This window comes from Pongo abelii, chromosome 13 (genome assembly GCF_028885655.2).
Source record: "Pongo abelii isolate AG06213 chromosome 13, NHGRI_mPonAbe1-v2.0_pri, whole genome shotgun sequence".
Lineage (NCBI taxonomy): Eukaryota > Metazoa > Chordata > Mammalia > Primates > Hominidae > Pongo > Pongo abelii.
In genome coordinates this window covers 51691329-51715651 of record NC_071998.2, presented here as the reverse complement: position 1 = coordinate 51715651, position 24323 = coordinate 51691329, and the positions used below count along the sequence as shown (strand labels likewise).

General features: G+C 42.1%; 1 protein-coding gene and 1 pseudogene across 15 annotated transcripts in view; both read left to right on the top strand.

Annotated features, from left to right (window-relative positions):
• The window catches only part of KDM4C (lysine demethylase 4C), a 412741-nt gene that overhangs the window by 62365 nt on the left and 326053 nt on the right, over positions 1-24323 (top strand). The window lies entirely within an intron of this gene.
• On the top strand, positions 13629-20381 carry LOC129047844 (actin, cytoplasmic 1-like; annotated as a pseudogene).

The following is a 24323-nucleotide window of genomic DNA, read 5'->3' as shown; positions in this document are numbered from 1 at the left end:
AATATGTAAAACTAGGTCTTTGTCAACTATATATTGCCCCTGAGCTGATGGGTGTATTTTGTACTTTCTCCATAGTTTCTTCCTGTGTGTTGTATCCTGGCAGATGTTCAGGCTTCTGAGAAGAAGGTTGAGCTGATGGGTCATCCAGATCCTGGACTGAAAGTTGCACGTCTGAGTGCTTGAAAATAAAATAAAACTCAATCTTTAAGTTTTTTTTTTTTTTAAACCACCTTTTAAGATAACCTTTTTGTTCCCTTATTTTTGTATATGTAATTAAGAGTTAGAAGCAGCATGTTTGGGATCATTTTCAAAAAATTGATACAAAAGTGTCCTGAATTAGCTGTATGTATTTGGTAGTGAAATAGCATAAGCATTGACTGTAAAGGTGAGGTTGATGGACTTTGGTTTGCAGTGCTTATCAATTTACTGCTTGTGTTTGAAAGCCATTTACTCATTGGCATTGCTTCAAGGGAACATTGACTTTAGACTTCAGATTTGTGTAACTTTTATTATTAAAATCCAATGAACAAAATCCACTGGTTTATAAACACGCAGTTTTAAAACATCCTCATCGTTTACAGGTTTTAGAGCTGGGAATCTACCATTTTGGTAGGACCTACAAGGCAGTATTTTATAGAATTTCTGCAGGCTCTGTGGAAGCATTTAGCAGCTCCTGAGCTGGACTGACATTTTCATGCTTTTGCAGCATAAAGAAAGACATGAGAGGCGTGTTGTAAACTGCTTCTGGTAAACAAAACCAATCATACTCAAGACACCTAAATTCAACAAATGAAAAATAACTTGTATTTACCCCCGTTGAGGTAGACGAAGAATAACAAAAGAAAAGAGTGCATTAAAGGGCATGATGCAGAGTGAGTGTAATAATAGCTTACTGTCAGGAATGTTTGAATTCATTGTAATGAATGTGCATTTAAAAAGCCCGTGGATTGTTTTGCTGTTGACTGTCTTATCTTTACATTGTTTAATTCTTTAGTTCAGTATTTAAATTGTACCAAGAACTGGTTTCTCGTGGTTCATGGCATTATTTTGAAAGGAATTATAGAGTCATCAAATTGCAGTTTACTTTTTCCTTAAATTTCTAGTGGTAGCTATTTCCCTTAATCTTAAAAGAATGGTAAGAAAATTGTAGCCTTTTTTTGGTGGGGGTGGGAGTTCTTGGAGAGGGTGACTAAGTTCCAGTGAAAGGAGAGAGAGTGAAAGGTGAGACCAGAGCTAGGTAAATTGAAGGGTGAGACCACACCTGATAGTGTCAGTATTTTTGCTGAAATTGCAGGTTGTTTGCTGATCAGGAGCATAGGAGGATGAGAAAAAACTCGAATAGCAGCTGTGGGATATGGGAGAGGGGCCTGAGACAAGGCTGTGGGCCTGGATGGTGGATCTGACCCATGGCCCCACAGCAGCCCCACCTGCTTTGTTTCAGAGTCTGAATTTTGTCTCTTAGCCCCAGGCAAATCTTTTAAGGAGCAGAGAAGGTGCCGTGGTAGTTTTGATCCAGCTGGGATATAGCATAGGAATTAGGGGTGAAGGTGTTTTTAAAAGACTAGATCAGAATAGTCATCCTTGACAGAAGAGGGAGAGGGCCTGGAAATCCCCTGGCTTGTGTCTTGGCCTCTCTCTCTTTTTTTTTTTTTAATTATACTTTAAGTTCTAGGATACATGTGCACAACGTGCAGATTTAATACATAGGTATACATGTGCCATGTTGGTTTGCTGCACCCATCAACTCATCATTTACATTAGATATTTCTCCTAATGCTATCCCTCCCCCAGCCCCCCAACCCCCAACAGGCCCCAGTGTGTGATGTTCCCTGCCCTGTGTCCAAGTGATCTCATTGTTCAATTCCCACCTATGAGTGAGAACATGCAGTGTTTGGTTTTCTGTCCTTGTGATAGTTTGCTGAGAATGATGGTTTACAGCTTCATCCATGTCCCTACAAAGGACATGAACTCATCCTTTTTAATGGCTACATAGTATTCCATGGTGTATATGTTTCACATTTTCTTAATCCAGTCTATCACTGATGGACATTTAGGTTGGTTCCAAGTCTTTGCTGTTGTGAATAGTGCAGCAGTAAACATACGTGTGCATGTGTCTTTATAGTGGCATGATTTATAATCCTTTGGATATATACCCAGTAATGGGATGGCTGGGTCAAATGGTAATTCTAGTTCTAGATCCTTGAGGAATCACCACACTATCTTCCACAGTGGTTGAACTAATTTACACTCCCACCAACAGTGTAAAAGCATTCCTATTTCTCCATATCCTCTCCAGCATCTGTTGTTTCCTGACATTTTAGTGATTTCCATTCTAACTGGTGTGAGATGGTATCTCATTGTGGTTTTGATTTGCATTTTTCTGATGACCAGTGATGATGAGCATTTTTTCATGTGTCTGTTGGCTGCATAGATGTCTTCTTTTGAGAAGTGTCTGTTCATATCCTTTGCCCACTTTTTGATGGGGTTGTTTGTTTTTTTTCTTGTAAATTTGTTTGAGTTCATTGTAGATTCTGGATATTAGCCCTTTGTCAGGTCTTAGCCTCTCTTTCATTCTTTTTTTTTTTGAGATGGAGTATGCTCTGTCGTACAGGGTGGAGTGCAGTGGCGTGATCTCAACCTTCGCCCCCGGGTTCAAGCAGTTCTCCAGCCTTAGCCTCCCGAGTAGCTGGGATTACAGGTGCATGCCACCACACCTGGCTAATTTTAGTATTTTTAGCAGAGACCGTGATTCGCCATGTTGGCCAGGCTGGTCTCTAACTCCTGGCCTCAAGTGATCTGCCTGCCTTGGCCTCCCAAAGTGCTGGGATTATAGGCATGAGCCGCTGTGTCTGGCTGGCCCCTCTTTTATTCTGCTGCTGCTTTCAGAGCTTGATTTCCTTAGGTTATACTAAAAAATCTGAACACCATGGGCAGTAACCTATGGCAGCAGTAACACAACTTAAGCAAGTTATTTTTAAAACCAAAAAACCAAGACTCTCAAAGGCATGGGGCAAATCCAGCCTTTGGGTATATATTGAAGAGCAGGGTTTGGCTGTCAAGTTCTTCCTTTTGCTGGTTTTTGTAATAAAGCTTTCTTGGAGCCCAGTCTTTTTCATTTGCATATTATATATTATTGCGCTACAGTGGCAGAGGTGTGTTAGTTGTGACAGATTATATGGCCTTCAAAGCCTAATATATTTACTGTTTCTTTGCAGAAAATGTTTGTCAGGATAATTATTTGTTCTTGGGGAAGGGTGTACAATCCTTTTTGAGATGGATAGGATATAAATAAAACTGGAATGTTCTCAGGAGGATGAGATTAATATAATTGACTACATTGATTCATTGCAAGAAAGAAATTGGAGTGTTTGGTGATTTCAGGAACCTTCTGTAGTTAAAACAAGATCTTAGACATAGAGCCATCTTTGGTCCTGAGTAAGTCCTAGATGATTCTTTGGAAACAGTACATACATATAAGGAACTTAAGATCTGGATTTTTTTGGTTATGTTTCACTAAGGGCTGGTCTGCCGATGAAGTTTTAATTAGCCTTTGTTAACTGCCTTTACATTAAAATACTCAGCCTTCTGTTAGAAGCAGCATGGGAGTTTCTTCGGGAAGCAAAACAAACACACAAAGATAAAGATAAAAGAGGGACCGAGAGAAAATAAGATTTGGCTAAAGGACCTGCAAGTCAGCAGATGTCTGTAGAAAAGACAGAAAGTATAACATTGCTGAGATGGCCAGTAGCCATGTACACCTGCATCGACCTTTGAAGGCAGAGCTACATCTCTTTTTTTCTGTGTGTGAGAGCTAAGAATAGACATCAACATTACCTACGTTAGTACAGTGCGAAGGATCATCAGGCTTGTGTTCTGTCCTATTTTGGGCTGCATTTCTAGCGATACCTATTGTATAGCATAATGATGATTCTTATGATAATGCTTCATTAAATAGAGGTATAAAATGAAGTTCTACATGTTTTGCTCATGCTATTACCTTCATAATCTGTAACCCTAGATGGACCTCCCAGTGTATCATGTGTATTCAAGTCGTCTTTGCAAGATTTTCCCTTTGCTGAGCAGTGACACATAGCTCCTTCCCTCGCCCTCATCTCTATCCTCCCTCATGCTGGCTTTCTAGTTTAAATGCCTCATAGCATAACATGCAGGTCAGTCTTCAGTGGCCCCTTGGAACCAATGTTTTGCACCAAAAGGGGGTAGCTTATCCTCATTGTCAGAGTACCCATGGAGCAATTTAGTCTTTGGATTCTGTAATAAACCTATGGGATAGCATTTCATAAAGACTGAGAATTTCCTGTGTGTGTAACCATCTTTGATGATAGTTTTCTGCAGGTCACTGCAGGAAGGTAGCCACACTTCACTGTGAGGGGATGCTGCCCCACCTCTCCAACTTCTGCCATCTCACACTGTTGTTGGATCTTTCAGACCATTTTGCACTTGCTTTGAAACTTAGCTCCTTCACTGAATCATGTTGCTCCTTCGTTGCTGCTGCCTCTAGATCTCCAAAGGTGTCCCCCACCCTCTCCTGTACCAGCCAGATAATCACTGGTCTCCTACCCTGAGAATGGCCATGAGTCCACTGCAAAAGGAATTTCTTTAGTTTTTCAAAATCTTGAGTCACATGGTGAAGCTCTTCAGGAGCAACTCTGCTATGTTGAAGAGATTGGGACATGTCAAGTTAATATCTGATGGGCCTCCTTCCTTTAGTACGCGCCATCACTTCCAACTGTTTGTAGGCTTCTGTAGGTCTCATATGCTCACTTACTTTCTCCTTGGGTTTTTCTACTTTTTCAGGAGACATTTTCACTCATACTGATGGGAAGATGACAGCAGTAATGCCAATACTTTTAATATGGGAGCTAGAAATAATCCTTTTGGGAAAATATCTGAGATACAACTTAGCTGCAGACTGTATTCTCTGACCTAGATTTGTATACAGCTGAAACAGTTCTGTTGGTGGACACCATCATAGAGAGTCTTTGATTTGGACAGTGAATATTGGGTAAAAAAATTATTGTAGCAAATATTTGGAAAATGATAACAGAGGATGAAGTTTACTTGTATTTGTTTTTGTGGCATTTCTTTTCGTGGCTATTTCTTCTGCAGTAGACTCTGAATTCATTGGTGACAGGTGTCATTTCTCATGTACTCTCTAGCTCCAGTCCCTAGCATAGGGTCTGATGAGTGCATGGCATTGGAAAAATAGCTGTGAAAAATATTGTGATCTGATAACAGACTGCAAGAAGATGGTCTAGTTACAGCAAGAGGCTTGGGGAGGGCTTCGGATGAGAAGGGTGAAGAGGGTTCAGGTGACCTTCCCCAGTGTACATTTTTCTGAACTCTATTACTCCAAGACAATAGTTCTCAAACTTTCAGTCTTAAGGCCCTGTTACAATCGTAATAATTATTGTGAACCTCAAATAACTTTCATTTAAGGAGGTTATATCTATTCTTTTTTATTGTATTAGAAATTAAGGCCGGGAGTGGTGGCTCACGCAAGACTCCGTCTCAAAAAAAAAAGGAAATTAAGAGACTGTTTAAAAAATATGTAATTCATTAAAACAGTCCATTACATATCAACATACATTATTTTATACAAGGTGACTATAGGGTAGAGAGGAGCAGACAGAAAAAGAAAAGGTGACTGTATTTCCCCAATTAAAAAATTAGTAGGAAAAGTCACATTATTTTACATTTTTCAAATCTCTTATGTCTAGCTCAGTAGAAGATTGTGGCCAGGTACGGTGGCTCACACCCATAATCCCAGCACTTGGGGAGGCCGAGGCGGGTGGATCACCTGAGGTCAAGAGTTCGAGACCAGCCTGGCCAACATGGTGAAACCCCATCCCTACTAAAAATACAAAAAAATTAGCTGGGCGTGGTGGCGTGCACCTGTAGTCCCAGCTACCCGAGAGGCTGAGTCAAGAGAATTGCTCAAACCCGAGAGGCAGAGGTTGCAGTGAGCTGAGATAGTGCCATTGCACTCCAGCCTGGGCAACCAGAGTGAAACTCGGTCTCAAAAAAAAAAAAAAAAAAAAAAAAGCTGGATTTTTATATCAGCTTCTACATTTAATCTGTTATAAAGTGGTATGTCTTATAGCTTCTGGAAAACTCTATACTCATGAGAGTGAAAAAGGGAAATACTAATGTTCTGGTATAATTTTGAAAATAGTTTTGATGTCACTGACCCTCTGACAGGGTCTGTGTGTCTTCCTGTGGTCCTCAGAAAACACCTTGACAACTGCTTCTGTAAGATACACAGCAAAAGATGACTTATCTATTGCACATAGATGATGCAGAGATCTTAGGGCAAGGTAACTGTGTTCTATCTTTATTTATTGGCCTTCAGGTAACTGCATTCCTGATATGTTTCTCAAAGAACGAATCACCTTCAGAGACAGTGGTTCTCAAACTGGAAGCCATGGAGTTCTTTGGGGCACATCATGTCCTGTGTTTTGTCTTATAAACCAGGCAAAATTTTACAAGTGGACAGCGTGTCAACTCATGTCTCTCCATCTCAAAATATAGAAAATATTTTAAGTAAATTGTACCTTCAAGGTTTTTCTTCAATATTAATTTGCTGGCCTATTGCTTTTGTTATCTTCGGGTATTTATTAATGGAAAAGTGATAGAAAATTTAAAACAGTTTGAAAAATATTGTGGCAAATCTTTTTTTAATTTATTTTTCTCTCTCTTTTAGGACAAGGTCTCACTCCATTGCACAGCCTGCAGTGCAGTGTCACAATCACAGCTCACTGCAGCCTCCACCTCCCAGGCTCAGATGATCCTTCCACCTCAGCCTACTGAGTAGCTGGGACTACATGTGTGCGCCACCGTGCCCAGCTAATTTTTTGTATTTTTTGTAGAGACGGGATTTCACTATATTGCCCAGGCTGATCTCAAACTCCTGGCTTCAAGTGATCTTCCTGCTTCCGCCTCTCAAAGTTATGGGATTACAGGCATGAGCTACTGTGCCTGGCCTTGTGGAGAATCTTAATACAAAAAAACATAAATGTTTTACATATTTCTCCTTGAGCTGGGGAAAATTTTTTTTTTTTTTTTGCTATGCTTGTACTAGGTGGATGGGTGGTTGGTGTCCTACTCTTTCCATTTTGTTTTTAGTTTTCTTGACAATCTATAAGTATAAATTACACCACTTTAAGGTAAAAGTTACCTTTTTGTTAATATAAACATTACATATGAAAAATATGGGAAGGTATTACATAGAGAAAATGAAAATCATTCATAATCTTGGCATTCAGAGAAAACAGCTGTCAAAACTGTTTTGTATATTTCCTTCCATTGTTTTTTCTCTATGAATGCTCCATAATTGCATATAAAAAAAATTTTTGTGGTACAATGAACATAGTTTTATCCCCCTTCTGTTTGACCCGTTGTGAATGCTTTCCCATGATGATAGATGTTCTTCAACAAGATGATTGAAAATTTATCTTATTTGGCCGGGCGCGGTGGCTTATGCCTGTGATCCCAGCACTTTGGGAGGCCAAGGTGGGTGGATCACCTGAGGTCAGGAGTTCAAGACCAGCCTGGTCAACATGGTGAAACCCTGTCTCTGCTAAAAATACAAAAAATTAACCAGGCATGGTGGCAGGGACCTGTAGTCCCAGCTACTGGGGAAGCTGAGGCAGGAGAATCGCTTGAACCTGGGAGGTAGAGGTTGCAATGAGCTGAGATCACACCACTGCACTCCAGCTTGGGCGACAGAGTGAAACTCCATCTCAAAAGAAAAAAAAAGAAAATGTATCTTATTTTTATTGTTTTTATTGGCAGGATGGTTTTCACAGGTAGAGGAAAGCAGATAAATCTAATATGAAGGATGTGGGTGGGTGGAGGAGGGAGAGTATGACAGCTCCTGATCTTGTGTTGGTCAGTGTGGGGCAGGGCACAGTCCACAGTGGGTGGCCAGATCACTGCTAACCTGAGAGAGTGGCACCTTACACAGACACCCTCTGCCCCATTTTCTGCCTTTCTTCTGCAGCTTCTTGAGAAAAAAGACTATTAAACAGCACAGAATATTTGACCTGTTTTCATATATAATCAATGTCTGCCATTCCTAGCTGTGACTTTCAGGAAAGCTCTGTGTTTTCCTCAGTCTTCATCTACAAGGGGAAGAAATTGAATTAACTGCTCTCTCTCGTTCCTTCCAGCTCAGAAATGTTTACTTTATGATAAGCAATATTTAAGAAGATGAACTAAATTCAATGATAGTGAATTTTTGTCAGTTCCAGATTTCTTTTGTATTAGAGTTTTGTCAAATCAAGAGCTCCTTTATAAGAAACCTGTTGGTGAGGCATGGGAATCTTTTCACACCAAGGTGTTAGACATAGTGGCATTTAACCTATAGACTTTTTTTTCCCTCTTCCCTCAATGGGGTAGCTTAAATACCTTCATCCAGCAGATGGTGCTCTTGGACAGCAAATTTATTTGAGGCTGTGGGTTTCCAAATGAGGTAAAACAGTTTAAACGGTTTGAGTCACCAGGAGAGTTCCTTTACATTTCGTATTTTTATCATGTCAGGATATCATTTACTTTGAAATAACAAATCGTTCAAAGCCAGAACACTAACTGCCTAAATTTCACATCCAAGGCAAACATGTCATCCTAGACAGGTTTTGACGCAGAGAGAGAGCTATTGGCTTGTAGGATTGTGACTTTCAGGTTTTAGTTCTGTGAAATAAGGCTTCTAGGTAATCACAGCTCATTTATCTGCTAGCATGTTATGGCTGCTCTTTAGTGAAGCAAGTCAGCTTGCATGACCCCAGAAGTTGTCATCCAGACAGGGGAGGTGATGGACAGCTTTATTGGTCACATTGCATCCAGAATGTTTCCGTTAGTTCTGGAAGCTGTGTTTTCAGAGGGGTGTTGCCAGAGCAGCACAGCTGGGATGGTGCAGGAATTGTTGTTGGAAGAGCAGTTTAAGCCCATGTGGTTGTTGCCCCTGAGAATGGTGCAAGTAAGAAGGTTAGGTGGGATCACTGTGGGAAAATTCAGTCTGTCTCTGGAATAAGTTTCTCTTTTTTTTGAGACGGAGCCTCGCACTGTCGCCCAGGCTGGAGTGTAGTGGCGTGATCTCAGCTCACTGCAAGCTCCGCCTTCCAGGTTCAGGCCATTCTGTCTCAGCTTCTCGAATAGCTGGGACTACAGGAGCCCACCACAATACCCGGCTAATTTTTTGTATTTTTAGTAGAGACGGGGTTTCACTGTGTTAGACAGGCTGGTCTCAATCTCCTGACCTCATGATCTGCCTGCCTTGGCCTCCCAAAGTGCTGGGATTACAGGCGTGAGCCACCGCGCCCGGCCATCTCTGGAATAAGTTTATAAGGAATACATCTGCCCCAGAGCAGGTTGGGCTGCCACTTGAGGTAAGGAAGTACTGACCTTGGAATGTTCACGTAGAGACCGTCTGATCTTCAATCAGACATAGTTTAAAAATTTGGGTTGGGGCCAGGTGTGGTGGCTCATGCCTGTAATCCCAGTACTTTGGGAGGCTGAGGTGGGTGGATCACCTGAGGTCGGGAGTTCGAGACCAACCTGGCCAACGTGGAGAAACCTTGTCTCTACTAAAAATTATAAAATTAGCCTGGTGTGGTGACACATGCCTGTAATCCCAGCTACTCAGGAGGCTGAGGCAGGAGAATTATTTGAATCTGGGAGGCGGAGGTTGGCATGAGCCGAGATGGCACCATTGCACTCCAGCCTGGGCAACAAGATCGAAACTCCGTCTCAAGAAAAAAAAATTGAGTTGGATAGGATGTGAGTAGAATTGACCATTTCTCTTTTCACTCTTCTCTTTACCTCTCAACTGTTAAACTTCACAGTTGAAATATACCTAAATGTTTAATAAACTAGTAAATTGATAAATCAACAAATATGTGTGGAGAATCACTCTGAGTGATCGATGGTTGTGAGACGTGTCAGCAATGGTGGGTGTTGGCCAGTGCAAGGAGCTTACTGGTTAGCTTGAGAGTCATGAATGGTTTCCCTGAGGGATAAACAACACACACTATACAGGCAGAAGCCTGGTGGATGGCATGAATACTATGCACAATAGGAGTGTAAAGAGGTGAAGATTACTGGGCACTGGCAAAGTCCACAAGATTGTAGTGAGAATCCAGGGCATTATGGACATTAGGCATGGTGAGCAATGTGAGGGATGAGGAAGCTGAGCCTGTTTTGTGAGTTCTGGATGATTGGCATGCCTAGAGGGGCAGATTTCTGTGGGAAAGTATTAGGGACACAGCAGTGAGAATTCGGTGAGAATTACTAAAGGAGAAAGAATATGAAACTCAGAGGTGAAAAGTGAGAGTTTTAGTGCTGAATTTGGCTGGTGAACATAAAGTCATTGACAATTTCAGCTGGAAAAAACTTTGGAGATCATCTGGTATAATAGTCAACACATTGATAGATAAGGAAGCTCAGACTGAATGTTAGGGTTTATCCTAGATGACTCCTACTTAGTGGCAGAGCTGGGAGACCCCCTTTTCCTATTCTCTCTCTACTCTTTCAGATAGTCACCAGGAAGGATGGTTAGAGCTTGAACACTGTGTATACTCTGGAGCTCTTCTTGTCTTGGATTGGTGTCTGTTGAGGCCTCTGCTGGTCAGAAGGGCATTTGCCCTGCAACCCAGCTTTGCCTGCAGGTTTACAGAAGGGCTTTGATAAGGTATATCTATTGGAAGCCCAGTTCCTGCTTTGGGCCTGCTGTTTTCCATTTCACAAAAAGGAATATGAAGATAATCTAGATTTCATCTTTATTATAATTTTGTAAGACATAAAAGCCTGTGTTTTTTTTTCTAGGGTGAATTTATAAATAGAGTAGAAAGATTCAAGTAATTCTTGTCAGAAAGGAACCATTCATCTACAGCTTCTCCTATAATCTGTTTTACAGATGATCAAAAATATGGGGAAATGTTTCTGTACCAAAATTTTCTTTAGTGTTTTCCTTATTACAGCAAAAAATGTAAAACAACTTACATGTCACAAGGGAGAAATACGGATACAAATTGTTAAAGCCATGAAGTAATATGTACAATAAAATGTTAAGAAAATGTTTGTAACACAATGGTATGTGAGGAAACCAGGATAACCGTGTATAGATATATCTCCAAGACTTTGGAATGCCCACTCTGGGTTTCCAGTATTGCTTATAATCTCCCTTATAATTCATTCACTTGCCCAAGGGTAGAGAGCAGCAGGTCTGGCTGAGATGAGGGAGGTCGTAGAGCTGCTTCCCACACCCCAGCATCCTAGTACGGTTTCTTCAAAATAAGTCACCAGCTGTCAGTGGGCTTTTGGGGGTCACTGGTGCAGAGTTAGAGTCATGAATGCCAGGAGTCTGATTCTAAATATATGCTAGTTACAACAAGTTTTTAAGAGAAAGATGTCACTAAAATGATAAAATGGTTTTCTCTTCTTTGCAGATTTATATATTTGATATTTTAAAGTTTACTTTCCAAATGTCCTATAACAAAGTATAGTTTAATATTCAGGAGAATTATTGTTAGTTTTCCTTTTCCATTGAAGGAATAATGTGCCTATGTGTATGATCCAGAATTCTATTCTGTGAAGAATGAAGAATGAAAATGAGGCCACTGGAAGTACCTTAGGCTGTTTTTCTTTATGAAGAATAAAAGGGAAACTCAATAGCACCAGCCCTCTGCCATGTATTATGAGAGTGTGTTAAATCTGACATTGCTTTAAGAGATAGCAGCTGTAGAGAAAATGAAGCAAGGTGGAAAAAACAAACAACTGGGAGAAACTGAAGGAAAAATCACAGAGTGGTATAGAGGAATTGGGAAGAACAGGTATATTCTTTATTTAAACTGGGATTTTCCAGGTATTAGTGGTTAAGAAAAGGCTCAAGTACAGCCCATACTTTGCTACCATCCAAGAATTAAGTGGTACTCACTTTTCCTTTTGTTAGATCACATTAGTGTCATAGACTCTGTTATGTTTTTTTCTTATTTTAATCCACTAGTCAGTGGGGGAAGCGGGGATCTGTGGATTTGTTTACTAACGAAGTATATCAGTCAGACATTATTCTGCTGCCAGTAGTAAAGACCTCAGAATCAGTGGCTGAAACAAATTGGGCATTTAGTTTTCTTTCATGTAAAATTTGAGGTAAGTAGCCTAGGGCCAGTGTGTTGGTTCCATGATGTCATTATAGACCCATACTCCTCCCAATTCTTCTGCTTTCTTTATGATGAGATCTTTTTTTTTTTTTTTTTTTTTGAGACAGAGCCTCACTCTATTGGCCAGGCTGGAATGCAGCGGCGTGATCTTGGCTCACTGCAACCTCCGTCTCCCTGGCTCAAGTAATTCTCCTGCCTCAGCCTCCCCAGTAACTGGGATTACAGGCGTGTGCCACCACGTCCAGCTAATTTTTGTATTTTTAGTAGAGATGGGGTTTCACCATGTTGGCCAGGCTGGTCTTGAACTCCTGACCTCAGGTAATCCAGCCACCTCGGCCTCTAAAGTGCTGGGATCACAGGTGTAAGCCACCGCACCCAGCCTATGATGAGATCTTTACCCTCATGTTTTCCTGGTAGATGCCTGAGCCTAATAATTGTGTCTGAATGTCTCATGGAAGGAAGAGGGAGGAAGAGTGAAGGGCACAAAGGGCTTGTGCCTGCTGAGGTAGTCCTTCAAAGCTCTCTCCTGGAAGCCCTGCTCAGTGATGACCACTCACCTTTCGTTGGCCAGAAAGAACCCTGTATTATGACCATCCTTAGCTGCAAGAGAAGCTCTTTCAATTACTCTTTCAATTAAATGAGGTCCATTAGTAAGGAAGGTGAAACTAGATCCTGAGTACTTAGGCAGTCTCTGCCATAAAAGCTTATTATAAGACATGATGACTTTGAGATGCTGTGTTATACTGTATTATATACAGTTTAAAGAGTTGAATTTGTTGGCTGGACGCGGTGGCTCATGTCTGTAATCCCAGCACTTTGGGAGTCTGAGGCGGGTGGATCAGAAGGTCAGGAGAGTGAGAGCATCCTGCCTAACACAGTGAAACCCCGTCTCTCCTAAAAAAATACAAAAAATTAGCCAGGCGTGGTGGTGGGAACCTGTAGTCCCAGCTACTTGGGAGGCTGAGGCAGGAGAATGGTGTGAACCCGGGAGTCAGAGCTTGCAGTGAGCTGAGATCGCGCCACTGCACTCCAGCCTGGGCGACAGAGTGAGACTCCGTCTCAAAAAAAGCAAAAAAGTTGAATTTGTCAAGGGGCTTAATAGTCTAGAAAATATGAATAAAGTAGTATAGATTATTCTTTTTCTTTTTATCTTTTCTTTTTTTTTTTGAGGTGGAGTCTTGCTCTGTCACCCAGGCTGGAGTGCAGTGGCGCGATCTCAGCTCACTGCAAGCTCTGCCTCCCGGGTTCACACCATTCTCCTGCCTCAGCCTCCCGAGTAGCTGGGACTACAGGTGCCCGCCACTGCGCCCAGCTAATTTTTTGTATTTTTAGTAGAGACGGGGTTTCACCATGTTAGCCAGGATGGTCTCAATCTCCTGACCACGTAATCCACCCGCCTCGGCCTCCCAAAGTGCTGGGATTACAGGCGTGAGCCGCTGTGCCCGGCCTTTTTTTTTTTTTTAATGGAGATGGAATTTTGCTCTTGTCGTCCGAGCTAAAGTGCAATGGAGCAATCTCAGCTCGCTGCAACCTCTGCCTCCTGAGTTCAAGGGATTCTCCTGCCTCAGCCTCTGTAGTAGCTGGGATTATAGGCACCCACCACCATGCCTGGCTAATTTTTGTATTTTTTTTTAGTAGAGATGGGGTTTCACCATGTTGGCCAGGCTGGTCTTGAACTCCTGACCTCAGGTGATCTGCTTGCCTCGGCCTCCCAAAGTGCTAGCATTATAGGTGTGAGCCACTGTGCCTGGCCGTAAAGTAGTATAGATTATTGTGTTTTAAATTTTTTGTATGTAAAAGTACCTTGACGGTTCTGAGCATGGGATATGACTGTTTTAGTAAATGTTGAGATAATTGGTCTCCTTTAAAGGGGGGCTTCATATGGTTTGGGCCGCTTTAGGATTTTCTACAAGAGCCATCTGTAGATATGTAAAATAAAATTAATATTTCTATTTAGCCTATGTTTTTTTAAAAAACAGAATGCGTATCTGTGAGTATATCCTGCACTTCCTCTATGCCAGTATTTTTAAAAACGTCTTCTTGACAGGGAGTCTTTTAAAAAAATAGAAAATGTAGTTACCAAAGTACTGACTTTCCTAGGTATTGGGAGATAGAGGGAAGTTTCTCCCTCCCTGATTGTATAGGAAGTGTGTAGTCAGAGTTGACTTTCTGGTTTATCTTTTGGTCACGTGGCTTCAGAAACAATAGAGCCAGCATGGCTTAGAATTTTCATTCTCACCCTTGAACCCTGGCCCTGTGATTATGAACTGTGAGGTCTTGGCAAGTTATCTGTCTTTGCTGCAGTCCCCTCATTTATGAAACAGTGTTGATAATAGTTGATAGTGTTTAGCTGGCAGGACAAAATGAGGTGACATAAATAAAACACCTCGTACAGGGCCTGCTCCCTGGTATGTACTAATCAGTGTTAGCTGCTGCAGGTGGCAGTACTAAAGCAAAGCAAGACAGAAGTCTCCAGGCCTTAATGAGATAGTTATTCACTAGCTGATTCTGACCAAGAGAATTGTGAAGAGTTCTATTCTGCGGTTGCCATTTTAAGTTTATCCAACCTGCAGCCCAGTGATTTATACTTTTTGACATCTGTCAGAGCCATGAAGAATGTTTGTTTAGGAGTCACTGCTTAAGAAAATGCCTCTGTTGTTTTTGAGAAATATACCACTATCTTCTTGTCAGTAAGATCCTGCCATGTGTGGTGCCAGGACAGAAGTGGCCTCATGGGATATGACTCAAGAGATAGTCTTTTTTTTTTTTTTTTTTTTTTTTAAGGCAGTCTTGCTCTGTCACCTAGGCTGGAGTGCAGTGATGCAATCTTGGCTTACTGCAACCTCCGTCTTCTGGGTTCAAGCAGTTCTGGTGCCTCAGTCTCCCAAAAAGCTGGGACTACAGGCGTGCACCACCATGCCCAGGTAATTGTATTTTTAATAGAGGCAGGGTTTTGCCATGTTGCCCAGGCTGATCTCGAACTCCTGAGCTCAAGCAGTCTGCTCACCTTGGCCTCCCTAAGTGCTGAGATTACGGCATGAGCCACCCTGTCTGGCCGATAGTCTCTTTGTCATGATTTTAAAAATCGTCTTGTTGGCCGAGACCACGTCTGCCCCGTGAGCACAGACCCTGGCCCTCGCTACTCTGCTGCCTGTCCATACCTGCTGCCAGCTCACCATAGATGATGATATTGCTTTGCCCGTTGTCGACAGTGACTCTGGCATGTGCAAGGCTGGCTTCACAGGTGACGATGACCCCCGGGCCGTCTTCCCCTTCATCGTGTGGCACCCCAGGCACCAGGGAGTGATGGTGGGCATGGGTCAGAAGGACTCCCATGTGGGTGACGAGGCCTAGAGCAGGAGAGGCATCCTGACCCTGAAGTGCCCCATCAAGCATGGCATCGTTACCAACTGGGACAACATGGAGAAGATCTGGCAGCACACCTTCTACAAGGAGCTGCGTGTGGCTCCCGAGGAGCACCCCATGCTGCTGACCGAGGCCCCCCTGAACCCCAAGGCCAGCCGCGAGAAGATGACCCGATGATGTTTGAGACCTTTAACACCCCAGCCATGTACATGGCCATCCAGCCCGTGCTGTCCCTGTACTTCTCTGGCTGTACCACTGGTATCGTGATGGACTCCGGTGACGGGGTCACCCACAGTGTACCCATCTATGAGGGGTATGCTCTCCCCCACACCATCCTGTGTCTGGACCTGGCTGGCCGGGACCTGACTGACTACCTCATGGAGATCCTTACTGAGCGCGGCTACAGCTTCACCACCACGGCTGAGTGGGATATCGTGCGTGACATCCAGGAGAAGCTGTGCTATGTCACTCTGGCCTTCGAGCAGGAGATGGCCATGGCGGCCTCCAGCTCCTCCCTGGAGAAGAGCTACGAGCTGCCTGACGGCCAGGTCATCACCATCGGCAATGAGCAATTCTGCTGCCCTGAGGCACTCTTCCAGCTTTCCTTCCTGGGCATAGAATCCTGTGGCATCCATGAAACTACCTTCAACTCCGTTATGAAGTGTGACGTGGACATCCACAAAGACGTTTATGCCAACACATTGTTGTCTGGCGGCACCACCATGTACCCTAGCATTGCCAACAGGATGCAGAAGGAGATCACCTCCCTGGCGCCCAGCACGATGAAGATCAAGATCATTGCTTCTCCCGAGCTCAAGCACTCTGTGTGGATTGGCGGCTCCATCCTGGCCTCGCTGTCCACCTTCCAGCAGATGTGGATCAGCAAGCAGGAGTATGATGAGTCCGGCTCCATCATCCATCCTTCAAATGCTTCTAGGTGGACTGTGACTTAGTTGTGTTACACCCTTTCTTGACAAAACCTGACTTGTGCAGAAAACAAGATGAGATTGGACTGGCTTTATTTGTTTTTTTGTTTTGTTTTGTTTTTGTTTTTGTTTTTTTTTGGCTTGACTCAGGATTTAAAAACTGGAACGGTGAAGGTGACAGCAGTCGGTTGGAGTGAACATCCCTGAAAGTTCTACAATGTGGCCGAGGACTTTGTTTCTTGTTTGTACATTGTTCTTTTTTTTAATAGTCATTCCAAATATCGTGAGATGCATTGTTACAGGAAGTTGTTTGCCCTCCTAAAAGCCACCCCACTTGTGTCTAAGGAGAATGGCCTAGTCCTCTTCCGAGTCCACATAGGGGAGGTTTCTTGTAAATTAGGTAATGCAAATTTTTAAAAATTTTTGCCTTAATACTTTTTAAGTTTGTTTTATTTTGAATGATCAGCCTTCGTGGCCCCCCTCTTTTGTCCCCCAGCTTGAGATGTATGAAGGCTTTTGGTCTCCCTGGGAGTGGGTATAGGCAGCCAGGGCTTACCTGTACACTGACTTGAGACCAGTTGAATAAAAGTGCACAACTTAAAAAAAAAAAATCACTGGGCGTGGTGGCTCACGCCTGTAATCCCAGCACTTTGGGAGGCTGAGGCAGGCGGATCACCTGAGATCAGAAGTTCAAGACCAGCCTGGCCAACACGGTGAAACCCCGTCTCTACAAAAAAATGGGAGGCGGAGGTTGCGGTGCGCCAAGATCGTGCCATTGCACTCCAGCCTGAGGGACAGAGCAAGACTCTGTCTCAAAAAAATAAACAAATAAATAAATCAGCTTGTTGAAATATAATATTTGATTATATGTGTACAACATGTTTAAGTTTTAAAGCATAATGATTTTGAATATTCCAAACTCACCATGCAGTCAACAACTGCAACATTAACAGCACTGCTCAGGGACCACTCTTTTGTAGTCCTTTACTGCTATGCCACCCCCATCACTCTGGGGTGGCCTGAATTTTGTGTTTGATTTCTTGCCTTGTAAAAAATAGTTTTCTCATGCATGCACATATTTTAACACAATATGTTTAGTTTGGCTTATTTTTGACCTTATTAAAAATAGTATCACTTTATGTAGTTTTCTGGGTCTTTGATATTTTTCACCTAACAGTATTTCCCAGTTGATCCATATTATTTTGTAAGCTATTGTAATGTTCATTCATTTTCTTTGCTGTATAATATTCTACTTTGTGAATTTACAACTTTTTTAAAATTCTGCTGCCAGTGAACATTTTCTTTCTTTCCTTTTTTTAAAAATAAATATTGCTGCTATGAACACATCCCATACATGGTACCTGATCTACATGTGTAAAAGTTTCTCGAAGGTATTTACGTAGGAATGGAAATGCTGGCTCATAGAGTATTTAACTTTACCAGATACTGTTGAATTGCTTTTCTAAGAGTTTGTATCACTTTATATTCCTTTAGCACTGTGTATCATTTTTGTTTTTTTAAGACGGGGTATTGCTCTGTCAACCAGGCTGGAGTGCAGTGGTGCGATCTTGGCTCACTGTAACCTCAGATTCTTGGGCTCAGGTGATCCTCCCACCTCAGCCTCCTGAGTAGCAGGGACCACAAGCTTGCACCATCATACCCGACTAATTTTTGTATTTTTTGTCGAGATGGGGTTTCGCCATGGAGCCCAGGCTTATCTCGAACTCCTGGACTCAAGTGATCACCTGCCTCAGCCTTCCAAAGTATTACGATTGCAGGCGTGTGCTACTCTGCCCAGCTTATAATCATTATTAAGACAGCTTTATTGAGCTATAATTTATACAATACAAAATTCACCCATTTTAAGTATATACTTCAGTGATTTTCATGCAGCCATCACCAGTCTAGTCGCAGAACATTTCCATCAGCTTTAAAAGCTTCTTCATGCTGATCCAGTCTTCACACTTCATATCTTACTACTTGATGTCATTCTTGGGCCTGTAAAATATGTTATGTGAATTTGCACCTCTCTGATTAAAAATGGCTTAGAATATCTTTTCATGTCTTTATCGGCCATTCATATTCCTGTCTTTATGAACTGTCCTCTATTTTTCTATTAGATCTTTTGGCTTTTTCTTTATTTGGAATTCTTTATTCTGGATACCAAAACTATCCCAGTTATATTTGTTGAATTATTTGCTCCAGTTGTGGCTATTCTTTTCACTATTTTGTTTGTATTATTTACAATGTCTTTTAATGAACAAATGTCTTAATTTTAATTTTAATAGATTTTTACTAATTTATTTAGTTTTTTTGTATTTCTCATTGTTCCTGGACTGATTAGATTCTGTCTTAGAATGTTGCGTATTCTATCCTCAGTATTGCTTAACTTACCTTTCAGACTTTCAATCTCATTGTATTTCTGTACTGTACTATGTTAATGTCCTAATTATTATATTATGGTTAACTACTTTTCTTGCTTGTTAATACTGGTTAACTGTTTCTCTTATTTAACTCTTTCGCTGAGTTTTTAGTTTAATAATGATATATTTCTTTTCTAGGAGTTCACCTCTCCTTCAGGTTGGACTGGACATTCCAAATATTTTATTTTTCTTTGCTTGTCTTAGCAATTCCATCTTTTATTTCTTTAAACGTTTCCTGTTCCTTGATGACAGAATAAGACAATTCAATATTAGTGGTCCTGCTTGAGGGGCTGGTCTGAACAATTCGTTCGTTATTTCCGCTATCTCTCTGTGGTGTTTGCTTTCTTCCCGGCATGCACAGTGATCTTTGCTGGTATGCGTAGGCTTGATCTTAATTTGTGGAGTAATTCTGGATCTAAATGTATGATTCTTTTCTCCCAAGAGGATTGGAGTTATTTCTGCCTGGAACCAGGAAACTCCATTAACTTCACACTATCAGTAGTCTAGACTCAAGGTGGGAGTCTCAAGCTCACTGCAGTCTTTTATTTGACTGGACATTTTCCCCCTTTTTTGTCTGTCCTTTTTGTACTCATATTTGCCTTTATCTTTTTATGTGGCACTTTCACTGCAGAATTATTTTGTTTCTTTCAAAACTTGCTATATGATGGTTGTTGTTGAGAATTCAAAAACAGAAAGCAGTGCTGTCAAATCGTAGGTATTTGGTGTATAAAAATGCAAAAGGGAAAATAGTTTTGTTTTAAAATAAAGATTTAGGGAATACATTTTTAGAAAGAAGCAGCAAAAAAGCTATTATGTCAAACATTATAATTAACTATAAGCAAAATGTACTCCATATGGATCTAATCTCATTGTGTAAAGATCCAGGGAAATCCTCAGTCTATTTTAAAGTGTAGACCAGAGCTTTCAATTTAGTTATTAGAAGGCACTATTTTCTTTTATGGAGAAAAGACTATACATTATGGTGTGAAATGGATTGAATTTTGAAATCTTTAAAGAACTAACCAAATTTTATTTTATTTTTTCTCCATGCGTGTTACCTTTGAAACTTCAAGGGCTTGTTCCAGCTGTATGAATTTGTGGCAGTATTTTACATTAGCCTAGCTTTAAGTTGCCAGCACAGTAGTGGAGTTTGGTGGATGGTCTTTTCTTTAAAGACACAGTCTTCTAGTGTGGGCTTGGATAAGAGTCCTAAAACGGGATGATACTAGTCAAATGAGGAAAGGCATAAATTTGTCTGTTGTTTTCCCTTTGACACAGGGTCTCACTCGGTTACCCAGGCTAGAGTGCAGTAGCGCCATCATTGCTCCCTGCAGCCGTGACCTCCTGGGCTCAAACCATTCCCCCACCTCAACTTTCCTAGTAGCTGGGACTACAGGCGCTTGCCACCGCACCTGGCCAGTTTTTTTTTTTTTTTTTCTGGTAGAGATAGGGTCCCACTATGGTACCCAGGCTGGTTTTAAAGTGTCAGGCTCAAGCAATGCTCCTGCTTCGGCCTCCCAAAATGCTGGGATTACAGGTGTGAGCCACTGCGCCTGGCCAAATTTGTCTTTTTAAAATTCTTAAAAATGAGTGTTTTTTACTTAAAATTTTTAAGTGTTTTTACACTTAAAAATTAAGACATGTGACCAGGCACGGTGGCTCGTGCCTATAATCTCAGCACTTTCGGAGGCCGAGGCGGGAGGATCACTTGAGGTCAGGAGACCAGCCTGGCCAACATGGTGAAACCCTGTCTCTACTAAAACAAATAAAAATTAGCTGGGTGTGGTGGCATGTGCCTGTAATCCCAGCTACTCAGGAGATTGAAGTCAGGAGAATCGCTTGAACCTGGGAGGTGGAGGTTGCAGTGAGCAGAGATTGCGCCACTGCACTCCAGCCTGGGTGACAGAGTGAGACTCCATCTCAAAAAAAAAAAAAAAAAGCTGCACAGTAATGGGTTAATGAGAAACACCATGTCACAATGCTGAAATATAAAAATGAGACCAATTCCAGTATTTATGAAGGGATTGTTTACAAAGAGCTATGATGTACTGGATAGACGATACATTTGCTGTTGAGGAGACTAACTGTTCTGTTATAATTTCCTTTTTTTTTTTTGGAGACAGGTCTCACTCTGTCACCCAGGCTGGAGTGCAGTGCCACAATCATGGCTCACTGCAGCCTTGACCTCGCAGGCTAAGGTGCTCTTCCTACCTCAGCCTCCTGAGTAGCTAGGGCTACAGGCGCGTGCCACCATGCCCAGCTAATTATTGTGTATTTTATAGAAATGGGGTTTTGCTATGTTGTCCTGGCTAGTCTTGAACTCCTGGGCTCAAGAGATCTGCCTGCCTTGGCCTCCTGAAATGCTGGGATTACAGGCACGAGCCACTGCACCTGGCCTTTGTTCTAATTTTCTCTTTTTCTTTCTTTTTTTTGAGACGGAGTCTCGCTCTGTCGCCCAGGCTGGAGTGCAGTGGCGGGATCTTGGCTCACTGTAACCTCTGCCTCCTGGGTTCCAGTGATTCTCTTGCCTCAGCCTTCTGAGTAGCTGGGACTACAGGCGTCTGCCACCACGCCTGGCTAATTTTTGTATTTTTAGTAGAGACGGGGTTTCACCATATTGGCCAGGCTGGTGTCAAACTTCTGACCTTGTGATCCGCCCCCACTTTGGCCTCCCAAAGCATTGGGATTACAGGCATGAGCCACTGCCTCCAGCCCTCTGTTCTAATTTTCAAACAAGGAGTCCTGTAAGTTACTGACTGGGCACCTTCCTTTCATCTGTAAAATGAGATGATGTTTTGCTTTTGTCTTCCTAGCATAGGGGTTATCCCACCTCTTGTTTCCAATTCTATGTGAGATGGTGGTGCATGCCATGTTGTTAGGTAGAAGATGTGTCCCTAGCTCTACAGTTAGCAAGCTTTGAGAGAGGCAATTTAAATTGGTGCTAGTTATGTCAGCCCTTGGAAAGACCAAGAGCACATGTAAATGTAACTTGGTGATGGCATTTTTGTGGTGGAAGAAAGACTGTAGTCCTGCCCATCTGTATATTCTTTTTGATGACTTCATTAAGTTACGGGGTAGACCTGGAAACTTGAGAATCTTTAACAGGTTCTTTCAGTATTCTCTCAGATTCTTACAGAATCTAGGTGGCAGTTCTTTTTTTAATAATTGGATTTTTTAAGGAAGTGGTAGTTCCCCCTGTGAATTCTTGCATTTCAAAAATTTTTGTTGGTCATTATTGGCCCAGTTTGGAGTTGGCTCTGTGGCACTGAAACTCAGGAGAAAGATGGGGGCTCATAGCTTTGTTTGGAAATCAGCCACATGAGGATAATATTGAAGGTGCTGAGGGTGACAGCAGGAAATGGGAAGGATGTTGTTGAGGATGGAATATAGAGTGATAACTGTGAAGATATGGAAAGACTTAGCGAGAGAGTGACAGGTTAGTGGTTTTGACCTAATTTTGGGGAACAAGGTTCATATAGATTTTTCCTCTTCTATTATATGGAAAGTACCGTAAAAATATGATTAGTAATAATCGTGTGTGTCAGTTTATCAATTTTTCTGTAGCCAACTATGCTTTTATGTACAACAAATGAGAAAGCAGCCCCTAAAATATGCCAGAGTGAAGAAAATCTTCACGTTTTGTGTGTTCAGTTGGAAGTGTTTCGTTAATCATCCAGGGCTTCTTCCACAGTCTCTTTGTTGATATTGTAGCAGTTTCTCAGGTTTGTGGGCAAGTGACTATAGCTATTCCACGTGGTGGACAAAGCAGAATGCATTATCAAGCCGTCTTTGGTGCAGTTCACACAATCGTCACCTGTGCCTGGCAAATGGCTAAGTTCTAGCAGACCCTCCCTGCCATTCTGCTGCCTCACAGAGACTTCTCTTAAGAAGTTACACAGTTTTGTTCAGGGCTGTGCTAGATCCCACTTATCCTGGAGCTGGTTATTCAGTTTTCATAATTGCTCAGACTTTGTGTTTTGCCATTTTACTTTGTTTTTGTTTGGCCATTTGCATATTGATCATGGAACGGAGCGATAAAACATGCTCATAGAGTGGATTCCTGTTAGGTTCCTGCCACTTGAATAGTCTCACTCCAGTTACTGGACACATTTATGGAGTAACTGATAGAGCTATTTAGTGTTGGACAAATATGTGATTCATTTTAAAGTAGTAAGCTCACAACCACTAACTTAATATTTCTAGCCTGTCTCCAAAACTCATCCTTCCTTTATTCTTTTAAAATTACTGTAATAAGTATGGACTCTTTAATGTCTGCTACATTTTTTGCAGATTTGGCCACAGATTTATTTTCTTTTATCCACATTTCTTTTTTTTTGAGATGGAGTCTTGCTCTGTCACCTAGGCTGGAATGCAGTGGCATGCGATCTCGGCTCACTGCAACCTCCGCCTCCTGGGTTCAAGTGATTCTCTTGTCTCAGTCTCTCAAGTAGCTGGGATTACAGGCCCACACCACCACGCCTGGCTAATTTTTTTTTGTATTTTTAGTAGAGATGGAGTTTCATCGTGTTGACCAGGGTAGTCTAGAACTGACCCCAAGTGATCCATCCACCTCGGGCTACCAAAGTGCTGGGATTACAGACGTGAGCTACTGCACCAGGCCTGATCCACATGTTTTTAAAAGTTGGTTAATGTCACATAAAGTTGGGATTTTGGACTTAAAAAAATCAGAAAATCTGGCAGCATTCCCAGTGACTGAGTAATGGCTGTCTCCTTTAGACAGGATAGTAGGTTGCCTCCAAATACACATCACCCCCCTTACCCACCTTTTTTGACATATACCTGGCTGCCTTCACTAATTGCTGTTACCTGCCTGGCTCTTTGGGCACCTGAGTTTGTTACTCAGCTGCTTTTATTACTCAGCTCTCCACTTCCTGCTGTGCTCTTGTACTCTTTGTTTTTTGTTTTCTTTTTTCTGAGACAGAGTCTCGCTCTGTCGCCTGGGCTGGAGTATAGTGGTGCAGTCTTGACTTACTGTAACTTCCGCCTCCAGGGTTCAAGAGATTCTCGTGCCTCAGCCTCCCGAGTAGCTGGGATTATAGGCATGTGCCACCATGCCTGGCTAATTTTTATATTTTTATAGAGATGGGGTTTCACCATATTGGTCAGGCTGGCCTTGAACTCCTGTCTTCAGATGATCCTCCCATCTCTGCCTCCCAAAGTTCTGGGGTTACAGGCATGAGCCACTGTGCCCGGCCTTCTTCTGTGCTCTTTGGAACGGGATGCTGACAGCCCTCTTTGAAGTGGAATGGGCTGTGAATCCGTCGAGGTGCCCCTCAAAAAAGCTGTGGTCTGAACCCTCTCCCCATCTTTGAAAATGAAAAATTTAAGTAATTTTTCAAAATATTTTAACTTGTGTTTTGTAATCCTTTCTTTACAACTGTCCTATAAGGTGGGCATGTGTGGATTTATGTACT